Source organism: Penaeus monodon, unplaced genomic scaffold, assembly GCF_015228065.2.
Source record: "Penaeus monodon isolate SGIC_2016 unplaced genomic scaffold, NSTDA_Pmon_1 PmonScaffold_3417, whole genome shotgun sequence".
NCBI classification, from domain to species: domain Eukaryota; kingdom Metazoa; phylum Arthropoda; class Malacostraca; order Decapoda; family Penaeidae; genus Penaeus; species Penaeus monodon.
The window spans coordinates 1-12,215 of NW_023658139.1; the positions used below are offsets into that span (position 1 = coordinate 1).

The 12,215-nt window shown below is 38.0% G+C and overlaps 1 pseudogene; it reads right to left on the bottom strand.

Moving 5' to 3' along the window:
- Nucleotides 1-72: 72 nt before the first annotated feature.
- Nucleotides 73-4,876, bottom strand: LOC119570649 (annotated as a pseudogene).
- Between the last annotated feature and the right edge of the window lie 7,339 nt (nt 4,877-12,215).

The following is a 12,215-nucleotide window of genomic DNA, read 5'->3' on the forward strand; positions in this document are numbered from 1 at the left end:
CAGGGAATTCCCTTCCCCCCAATTTGGAAAAAAAGGTTTAACCTTTTTCCCTTTTGGGGTTTTTCGTTTTGCATTCAGGTTTTTTTGGCCTGACCAAATTGGGACGATTTTTTAGGGGGCCACTTCTTGCAAGTGGGGGTGAAACTCATTGCATCATCATTGTAATTTTCTTCAGTTCCCTTCTTCACTGAAAAAGTATTAAAATAACAGGGGAACCGGCAACTTTTTGCTATACAATTCATTCTTTGTTCAAATTTCGCTTTATTAAACTGCAATGAATTTTAAAAAAGGAAGCAGGAATTTCCCTTGATGAGTATGCACATATCTAACTAAACAAGGTAGTTGGCTGGTTTTTTATCAAATAATGGAAAAAATTTTTGGGAAAAGGGGAGTCGCATCTAAGTGGTTGTCGGGCTAGTGGAAGATGCGCCAAAAAATATGTCAGTAAAAATAATATAAAAATTATAATGTAATGATCCTCATCTAGGGGTCTGCGATTATTCCCATGAAAAATGACTACACATCACCGTTGCAAAATGTTTAAAATTCAAAGTCCTTTTTTAAACGCCCCTATATGAAAATATGTAAGAATCCCCTTTTGATCACAACTAGAGAGTGGGTTTAAGACTATCAAATGGAAAAAATAATTTTTCCCTTTGCTTTTTGGAGGCTTTTGGGAGGTCCTTAGTAATACTGATTTGCGGGCTTGGACTCTGGGGGTTTTGCTTGAAAATTGGAATCAAGTCTTCAAGGTTGATTCCTGGGGGCATTGGCAGCTTAGTCAAGTTTGTTGGCCCAAAACACTTTCTTAAAGTCTATTTTAATTACAGAAATTTTGGCATTTTTGTTTTAAAAGGGATGATGGATAGAATTTCTTCCGGTCCACTGCTGCATTTGTTCATTTTTTGCAGCACCCTTAGGAATACTTTTGCTGATGCTGTGGGTCCAGGGGATCTGGGCCAGAAACAGAACCCCACCTTCTGGGTTTAACGTTTTCTTTTTTCCTTTTCTGGTTTTTTTTGCCTTCTTTTGTCTTAACTGCTTTTGCGTTCTCTATTTTTCCTACTCTTGACTAATTCGCAAAAAGGCTTGTGGACTCTTTTTTGTTCTCATGTGCTGGCGTCAGCTGCAGCAGGGGTGGTGTGCGCGGGTGGTGTTGTCGTGTACCCCCCTCCGGGATGATCGTCTATGCTCCTTTTCACCACGTTGCGCCCGGGACTCCGACTTCCCCTTTTTAAACCCTTCGCCTGTTAATTGTCATCACCAAGGTTAAGTTGGGGGGGGGGGGGGAAAAATAAAAAAGAAGAAAAAAAAAAAAAAAAAAAAACCCTTATTTCTGGGGTTTTTTAAATTTCATGTTGATTCATATTAATTAATGCTAAAAAGTGCATCATGTAAAATTTTAAAACCCTTGCCCCCAAAGAGAATCTGGGGTGTTTCCCCCATCCTTCTGGGAGTAGTGCACCCGTTTGGCTTGACCCCCGGGGCTTTTCCAAACTAAGGGTTTTTGACTTGTCACACCATACTAAAGGCAAAGCAATATGTTTCCTTTGCGGGTTTGTTATAAAAAATTGACTTTAAAAACTTTTTTGCAATTAGAGATGCAAATTTTTTTTCTTTTCTGTAGTAACTTTTATGTAAATTTTTTCCATTTATAAAGTAGGTGTGCTACACACACAAAAGAGGCTTTGGGTTTTCCCCCGGGGGAAAAAAAACTGGATTTTTTTTCTTTTTCACATATTTTATTCTTAAAAAAAAGAGATTTGGGAAATTAAAACAAATCTCAATAATATGCTTCGTTTTTTTTTGCCTTCACATTTAAAAAGTAACACGGTATATAAAATCTGTGATCATGTAACATGTGAAGGGTTATTTATAGGTTCGAAACACAAGGGGGAAACATAATTTTTTTGGGGCATGACACTTCCAGGGACAGGAGGCAAATTATTTTTTTTAAAATCACTCTTACATAATAAAAAGTCAAAAAAGAGTTACATTTCTCTTCCCCCCTCAGGCAATCCCCCTTTGGGTATTTATAACCTAAAAAAAGAAGGGGCATAAAATGAATGCATCCCCACAGTAAAATGTGAATGACTCGTCCTGCTACCACAAGCAATTCACCATGACGGGAATTCATGTCATCGGGGCCCAAAACCGAGTCACCTGACAGGAATTACATGTCTCTGGAGCTACAACCAACCATGACAAAAACTACATGTCCCAGAATGCAATGGGTTAATAACCTTTTTAAAAATGTGATTGGAATGCCAAAAATGTTTTTTTTTCTTTTTTTTTAAAAGGTTAAGTAAACTTTTAGAAATAAACCAAAGAACTATCTGAAATATCAATATGGAAGTCAAGAGTATTTGAAGAAGAAATAGTAACGTATTTTAGTAGTAGTAGTTAGTAGTAGTGTATGTAGTATTTTCTGGAAGTTGTAGTGGAGTAGTATTTAAAAAAATAAACATAACAAATTAAAATGGCCTAAATAAAAAAAAAAATTATTGCATCACAGAAAAAGAAACAAATAAAAGATAGAAATCAACAGGAATTTTTTAAAAATGAAAAACTATTTGATGTTCCATTCACAACACAACTGCTTGTTGCTTACCAAAAAAAAACTACAATTAACCTTTTGAAAAAGTACATTATTTTTTTCTAGGATTTAAAAATACAGTGTATATTAAAAAATTTTTATTTTACAAGCATTGCTATTTTTTTTATCATTCAAAGAGGTGTATACAAATTTTTTTTTTGCCTATTAATACAATATTTACTCAAATGAAAATTTTAAAAAAAAGGAAGAAAAGTTACATCTTTTAAGAATGCACAAATACAGAGCCCCCTTTTGCACCTGGTGAAGAAATTGTTAATCTAGCACGTTATAGTACCCAAAACCCATTATTTGAAAGGAGGTTTTAGTGCATATCCTATAAAACCACATTTGCATGCCTTCACATAATTTGCCAAATAAAAGAAATAATTTTTACAAAACAAAATTAGCAAAGAGCAGATAAATAATGTTAGTTTTTTTTAAGAAGTTTTAAAGGGAAACAAAGGATTCAAACTCAAAAGTAAAATAAAAGTAAAAGTAAAAGAAAAAAAAAAAAGAAGAAAAAAAAAAAAAGGAAGGACACTACTAACAAAAAATTCACAAATTATCAGAACCACACTAAAAAAACTCAAACACAGAAAAAACCCCGACCAAAATCAACAGGCAAAACACACACCACACCAAAAACACCCCCTTAAAGCTTCAATAAACCACATTTCCCTTTGGGTGGATTGGCCCCGGCTTCTGCTGCGACTTCTACTTGGTGCGACCCCTCTTTTGCTTCTCCTTCCGAAAATGATACTCCCTGTCTTTGCCTTTTTTTTTTTTCTTTTTTCCTTTTTGCGAAGCTTGATGCAACTCCAAAATATCTGCTCGGGTGTGAGGTGGTCTCACAACTGAATTTGGCGCAAGCCTGGAACGTTCCTGCCGAAAGGGTGGGTGGTGTAGGGCCTCGATGGGGAGCTCCCCTTCTTGGAGATTTTTCGGGGGTGGGAGTCTATTCCCCTCCCCTTTTGACGGAAAGGGGGTGTTGATGGTCTGGGGGGACTTACATATGACTTCGCCGAGCGGCATAACTCTTGTTTGCAGATGGAGGTGGGGTGGTGGAGGCGGTGTAGCATGACGACCTACGGTGGCAGGCGGGCTGGGCGTATGTGGTGATCTGTGTGGAACCTATGAGAGGAGTGCGTCTTGGATCTTATGAGCAATATTTGGGAGGTTTCTCCGACTCATTGCTACGGGTTGTTTGTTTGGAACAGGTTTTTTGGGGAGTATGTATAACTTCATCATCATGGGGGAACTAACTGGACTGGTTCCTCACCACGATTCCCTTGGCCTGATGGTGCACTGCTGATCTAGGTCATGATAGGAGCAACTCTAGGAACAATTTAATCAATTGGTTCTGAAGTCATCTTCGGAACAAACATACCATCCCCTAACCCTTCCTTTAAAAATTTGGACTTCCACTACAGATTTATTTTACTTTTCTTTTTTTTTTTTCTTGTGCAAAACTGGACTATGAGATCTCTCAACTTTTACGTTTTTTTTTCATGTTTTCTCTTCTTTTCTTTTTTGTTTTTCTTACGAATACGTAAATGGTCTCTTTCTGACTCAGATGGTGTGCGTGCTGATGATAAGGATCCCAGAAAACGATAGTACTCCCCACAGTATCTAAATACGAGGGTCAGGGACATACCATGATAGGGTACCAAGGTCTGGGGCTTTGGGGGGTGTATGTGAGATGTTGAGATCTCCCACTTCCCTCACTATGTATGGTCACGAGGGGGGCTTGGAGGGGTTGACTGGGAGCGTAGGATGGACTCGGCTTAAGCTTTTACCGAGGTTTGCTGGGGCAGGGCTGTGACGGGACTAGGTCTTGCCCAACGAGTTTGGGGATCGAGGGCCTGGCGACCGTACCGAGGGGTTAAACAGGGGTCTGACTAGGACTATCTGTGATCTCACCAGCCTCTGGCTCTGAGAATTTTTCTGAACTTACGTCAGAATATTCAAAAAAAGAGCCCGAGGCTCCCGGGGGTTTCGGAGTCTCGGGGGATCCCCGGATCCTCCCTGTTGGCTTTTTTCTTTATCCTTTTCTCGGTGATGATTCTTTGGCCTCCCATGTTGGGAACAGTGGCAGGCTGTGGGTTGGTGTTGGTCATGGTCCCCGGCCTTCTTCTTGTTTGCGTCAGAGAGAGAAAAGAAGCTCTCATCAGACTCAAAAGTCTCATGGGTGCTCCGGGGATGTCCCCCGGTCACGGCACCAGCGCCACACAAATCAAGCCCTGGGTTTTCCCACAAACCCACCTCCCGCACCACCACCATAACCCTTTCAATGCATTCTAAACCAACCCGCAAAAAAAGGGGCCCTTCACCCAAATTACAAAAATATACAGGTTTACGGGAAAAAAAACCTAAAAAAAAATTTTCACTGACAAACTATAGTCATTCCATCTAAAATGTCGTTTTTGTTAAAAAAGAAAAATATTAAAAACACAAAAATAGAATTTCCTACTTGTACTTTTCCCCTCTCTTTTTTTCTAAGCAATTTTTCAACTTGCTATTGGGCAATATTTTACAATTACAATTTATATAAATTAAATGTGTCTTCTAAAAGATAATTATTTAGTCATTTACTATGTATATATGTATATCTCCACATACTTTCTTTCCCCCAAAAGGAACTAATTATTGTAAATGTCCAGCTACATCCTTAAATTATTATTGAGTTTTAGCAAACATTTGAAGAGTGAAACCTCAAAAATTTGGAAAACCAAATTGGTAACTAGTTTCTCACGGGGACAGTTGTAAACTTGTTATTTAAAATGAAGGGCAGACCTCTGTACAAACCCGGGGTGGAGTCGGAATCAGAGTCATGGGTCAAGATCAGATTCAAAAGGAGTTTTTGGGTTGCTGGAGCAAGTTGGAGTGGTAAAAATGTCCCAAATCCAAATCAAAAAAATCACAAAAACCCCACTTTTAAAACATATTGCACCTTTATTTCCCACCCAAAATAAAATAAATTTTTTTATTTTCAAGTCCTATTTTTATTTTTAAAAATAAAGAATGTTTTTTTTTTTTTTTTAGATTTTTTTAATAAAAAGACCCCAATGCATAGATATAACCTTTACTCAAAAACTTTTAAGGACTAGGGTTAAAAAGGGAGCCTTAGTAATTTTTTTTTTTTTTTTTAAGGGGTTGGTGGCAGGTGTTTTGAGTACCGACTCCGCAGCCCTGGTCAAACCCAAAACTTTTACTATACATGCCATTATTCAACAAGATGCCAATCTGCAACTATCAAATTTCAAAAAAACGAAACATAAATATGAAAAAAAAAAGAGAAAAAAGAAAACAGAGAAAATACACCCACACAAAAAAAAAATTACTTTTTCCTGTTAATGGGAAAACCCATTTTTAAACCCAAATTTAAAGGGGCATGGCTGACATACATGCCATGCCCCTGTGGTTTACTTTTTTTAATTTTTTTTAACAAAAGGGGGGACACTTGGGGGCTAGTCATAATGAGCCAATTTGAGTACTGCCTGTCTTTTCCTGTTTCCTTTTTCCCTTTATTTTAAAAAATTTCTTTACTGATCTTTTATTTTCTGTTGCCAAGTTTATAACATTATAGTAACTATAATGCTGTAATAAAAAAAATTTCCCCATTGATATTCCTCATTTGTAAAAAAAAAAAAAATATATATATATATATAAATATTATATTAATTTTATATATAATCTAATATATTATAAAAATTTTTCGGGTTCAAGAAAAGTTAAATCAAGTAAGGCCCCAAAGGGCTATAAAAAACCCTTTGGGGCTAAACCTTTTCAGAGCCATCTATATGAAAAACATTTTACAAAAAATTTTAAAAGACACGCATTTTCCCACAGATTAAATTAACCGAATACATTTAAAAGTGAAAAAAATAGGATTTTCTTACTTTTTTGGGTTTAACAAAAATTAATAAAAATGACGGAAAAATTATTTTAAAAACGGGGCAATGATTTTAAATTTCTCATGATATAAAAAGAGACAATAAAACTTTTTTAGCTACAATTTTTTAACCAACATCTATTGCTTAGGCTTTTTTTAAAAACAAATAGGGAAAACTTTACAAACCTTTCTATAAAGCTCAAAAATGTTAAATTTAACAGTTTAAATAACGGGGGAAAATGGAAAAGAAACCTGGGCTGCAGTAAAAGGGGGTTAAAAACCCTTTCCGACGGGGGGGCATTACGTACATGCTATGGAATGGTGGACTATTACCGGGGCATGTCTTACATGCAATGGGATGTATGGACATGCCATGTTTTTTTTTTTTTTTGACAATCACGGCAAAAATTTTATTTTTTCTGCCCTAAAAAATGTGATGAAGGCGTTCTTAACACTTTCTTTTTAAAAAAAAAAAAAAAAAAAAAAAAAAAAAAAAAAAAAAAAAAAAAAAAAAAAAAAAAAAAAAAAAAAAAAAAAAAAAAAAAAAACTGAAAATCAACAATGCCTAGTTTTACAAGAAACAAGATCCGGGTATTTGGCATGACGGTCGCGCATCTAGGGTGAAGATATAAGCCCCTGGCAGGGGGGCCCCAGGCCACTATGATATACTCGCGGAAGGGTTAATTTTGTATGTATTGAGTGCAGTTTAAAACAAGAACAAATTTGCTTTTTTTCTAGTAAAAAGGGGGGCATAAACCCAAAAGTTGCTATTTTTAGGAACAATTGCTTTAAGAATATTTAATTTCACAACTTTTCTCATCTTTAAATTTTGAATTTTGAACTGCGTAAATCCTGTGTTTCTTTGTTTACGAATTTCAGACACTGTTTTAAAAAATCAGTTTAATTTTAATTAATTTTGAATGATAATTAGGCCTACAAGCTTTCATTACTATTTAAAAAATTTCTTATTTCCAGATAAAGATAAGCCTAACATTACACCATTACATTGGATATAAAAAAACCACCCACACACACCGATATATATTATATGAATTGTGTATTATAAATAAATATATTAAAATATTATATATATAATATATATATAATATATATATTATATTATATATATTATTATTAGGGTGCGTGTTGTGTGTGTGTTGCATGCATTATGTGTATGCATGTATGTATTTTCATTACGTGTTGTGTGTGTTTTGGGTGTTGTGTGTGTGTGTGTTGTGTGGGGTTGTTTTGTGTTGTGTGTGTTTTGTGCATGCATGTATGGTATGATGTATTATTCAATACTGTTTTTGTTTTTGGTGTGTGTGTGTGTGTGTGTGGTGTGTTGTTTTTGTTGTGTTGTGTGTGTGTGTGCGTGCATGTGCATTAAAGTATCTTCTTCTTTTAACAGAGGTTCATGTCTGAGCCGCCGTGGTTCACAGCATGTATTTAATTGTATTTTTTCATGTTGGGGAGCTCTTGGAGTGAGTACGTGTTGGGTCCCCAGTTCCTTTCCACGGAGAGTGCCGTTTTTCCCCTTTTTGGTAAAACATTCTCTTATTTTATCCGGGGGTTGGGCCAGTATGACTTGGGCTGGGTTGGGGCCCCCAGTGGGTAGGTAGGCATCGAGGTGAAGTTCCTTGCCAAGGGGAAAAACGCACGGCCAGTGACTCGAACCCCGAACTCAGATTGCCGTCGTGACAGGGTTTCCACCCAGCCTTTACATCATGGGCTTCCAGTTTTCTTGGCAATTTAGAGGGGGGTTTGCCATTGCCTTCCCGTGAGGTTATTGAACTCTTAGTTTTTCCCAAATTTCATCATATGGTTTTTTGAAGTAGTTGGGTGCTGAAGTAGATAACAAGAAAAAAAAAACAAAATTTTTTTAAGTGGTGTTGAAGTGCTGAGAAAATAAATTTAAAAAACCGCTGTTGGACATCTTGAAAAAGAGGAAATCAAAGTTTTTTGGGGTATGAAAGTAAAAATATTGAGAAAGTTGCACGGGATGGTATAGGGAAAAAGAGGAAGAGGAAACAAGACAAGACTGACGACAACATCAAAAATATTTGCAGGCTGTCGATGGTACAAATGGAAAGAAAAGCGTAAGATCGAGTTTAGTGGGGGGGGATGGTGGAGGGTCCACGGGGGGCTCAAAAATGAGCAACCGTTTTTTATGATATTTATTTATTTTAATATATATATAATAATAATATATATAATATATACCCCATATATATAATTATAATATATAATTTTTTATATATATTTATATATATAATATATTATTAATAATTATATAATTTTATATATATATAAACATTATAATTTTATATATTTTTATATATATTTTATAATTATTATATATATATATTATATTATATATATATGATATATATATATATTGAATAATATAATAATATAATATATATAATTATAATTTAAAATATATGGGGTATATATATATATATATATATAAATAATAATATATATATATATTTAAATACTATAAAATAAATATATATATATAAAAAATATATATATAAAAAATTATAAAAATATAAAATTTTAAAAATTATATTATTTATTTTAAAATTATATATATTATATATAATATATAAAAATATAATATATAATATATTACTATATATATATAATATATATAAAATTTTATATATATTATATATATATAATTATATAATAATAAATATATAATATATATAAAATTAAAAATATAGTAAAAATATTTATTTTTATATTATATATATATTTAATTTAATATATATATATTTTAAAATTTTAAAAAAAAAAAAAAAAAAAAAAAAAAAAATATAATAATATATTTTAAAAAATATAATTTTTTAAAAACATATATAATATTTTTTCATATACATACCCATAATTTTAAATATACTCAAACTTTCCCGGGGAATCTATTCATTATCACCCTTTTTTCCTTTTCAAAAACTTTACCTTCAATTCCTACCCAGCCACTTTTCCCCAGCCCCCCTCATCTTTCCCAACCCATAAATAAAATTTATTTCCTAAAATAACCCGATCTTTAAAAACTCCTACCCTACTATCAACATAAAACATAAAAAACTTTAATATATTTTCGGACCCCCCCCTAACATTAACCTACCTTAAAAAAAAAAAGGATCATATACATATAATATATAAAGTATTCATATATATATATTATATATATATATAATATATATATATTTTATATCATATCACGGGGGCTAATGCCGACAGGGGTGCGGGCCGCATCCACCCTTTCGCTTCCAGCCACGGGGATCCCTGAGGGAGTCTAAAGGAGCCCCGGGCCCCCATCCAAAATTCTTCGGACAGGTCTCGTCGAGTGCCCAAAAGCCGTGTTTCCCTAGGTCTCCCCAGGCCGCCTCCCCCCGGGGTTGCTCCAAGAGACAACCTTGGGCAGGGTCGTCCACGGGGAAGTGAGTTAGGTGGCCAATAGGCTGATTGGCATCCGGGGATTTAAAAGTAACAGGTCCATGCCATTTCCCTCACGGGTAACCGGGCCCTTGGCACGGGGTTTCCTCCAAACTTACCCCATGACCCGGGGAAAGGGGACTTGTTACAAAAGCATCAAGGAAGATTCCAAAACGGGACAGCGCCGGGTTTTCGCTTCCATACGCAAAACGGGCAGATAAATCCCTTGAAGACTGCAGTTGGCCTTCTGCATAGGTCCCCACATCTCAACGCTCTGGTTGTTGATTTTCAGGGGCCCCTGTTGCCACACCAATCTTCTACTGATTCCTGTATAAAGAGCCGCCAAAAGTGCCCCAAGGGACTCAGATAGGATGGCAACCAAAAAAAAATTGGTTAAATTTGGCCCTTGTTGCTACACTGACTTTGGCTATCTCTGCCCTTTATCCATCCATAAAGTGTTAAAAAAGTGTTGGGTGAAAAGGACACAGCCTTCCCTCACCCCTTTAAAAGGGAAGAAGTTCGACATAAACCCCCACCACACTTTACAGCACTTTCAGCCCCATAAAAGGCTTGCTATCAGGCAATAATCGGGTTTTGGGAAATTTCCCCCTTAGCCTAAGGGATCTCCCAAGCGTTTCCGATCACCGATAAAAACCCCTTTTGGGTCGATGTAGGCTGAAGCAACCCCATCCAAACTCACGACGGCTTTCCAAAATTCTCGAACGCTGTATACATCTATCGGACCTGCAGGAGTAACCTGACTGCCCCGGGTCTCTGATCCCTCAGTAGGTGGATCGGATCCTTTCAGAAGAATGGGCGGAAAACCCTGCCTGGAAACTAGCAGTGTAACCCCGGGTATTTTGCTAAAACCCCCAACGCCCCCCTTTCCCCCCTTTCCAGAGAGGGGACCACCCCCCTCAACAGGACGGGGGGAATGGTCCAGACGAAAAAATGGGTCAGGATGTATCCCCCCTAATTTCCCCCCCCCCAAGGGAAAAATTATCCTCCTTTCCCCCCTTATTTTTAAACCCCTTGGTAATTGGGGGGGGGTTTTTTTTTTGGGGGGGGAGGGGGCCAGACGGTTTGCCCCGCTTTTTGTTGGGTTGGAACCCCCACAACACTGGGGCCTGGTGGGGGGAATCTCGGACCCGGGGCCCCGGGGGAGGAATTTTTTACGCCCGGGAAAAAAAACCCACCCTCCGGTAAACCTGCAGTTTGGAGGATCCTCCAGCGTACTAACAAAATGTGGTCGACTCCTTTGGCCACTGTACCCGTATCGCGTACCAAGCCGTGGCGGGTTGGAGTGCTGGTCCCGGGGAAAGCCAGAGATCCTCTTTTTCGGGGACCTAGAAAAAGCCCCGGGAGGGGGAGGTTTTTCTCGCTGCTGGGATCAGCTCCCGAGGCCTGGGGGTCGACACGCGTACCTCTCGGCACACCAACCCGCATTAAGTCACCTAGAACAATGCGAATATCTAGGGGGGGGCAATCGCTGCCACGTGCGAGTTTGGGCGTAGAACGCCCTTTCACATCAATTTTACATACTCTGTGGGACGTATACAGCAATGGGGACAAAGCCAAAAGCATGCTTCTCTCAATGCCAAATACGCTATAAACCCCGGTTTTCACCTAAACTACCGGGGCTGAAGTCGACTGGAGAGGGGCTAGGGGCTACCCCCCCTGGAGGTGGTGCCCATGCTGCGGCCCGACCATAGTAGGGTACCCCCCCACACATGATCGTCCCGCTACCGGGTCTTCTCACCTCTGAGGGGCAGCCACCCAATTTCCCGTTCCCCGGATAGAAAGGGTAAACCGCTCATCCTCGCAAGGCCGGGATGTTCCCAAGCGCCTACCCGGAAAGACGCCTGAGATTAAGCCTCGGGGGGTCACTCCGGGTGAAACTCCACCTCTCCCGCCCCCACCGACCAGCCCCAATAAAGGAGTGGGCAGGTTTGGGGGACCGTCCATCCGCCTGTGGGGTCCTGAGGGCTTTGCTCCACAATTTCATGTGGTTGGCCCCTGCCGGGCGCAGGGGGGACAAGAAAACTCTCGTTCTAATCCTCACCCCGACATTTCCCTTCCCCAGCGGGACCCACAGCCCCTGTGTGTGTGGTGTGGGTGTGTGTGTTGTGTGGGGTGTGTGGTTGTTTGTTTGGGGTTTTATGTGTGTTGATTTGTGTGTCGTGTGTGTTTTGGCGTTGCGTGCATGGTGTTTTAAAAGGGCTATCTCCTGTACAATGGTGAAAAAGGGGGTGTTATCCCTGGTTAAAGGGCTTAACTCTTTTT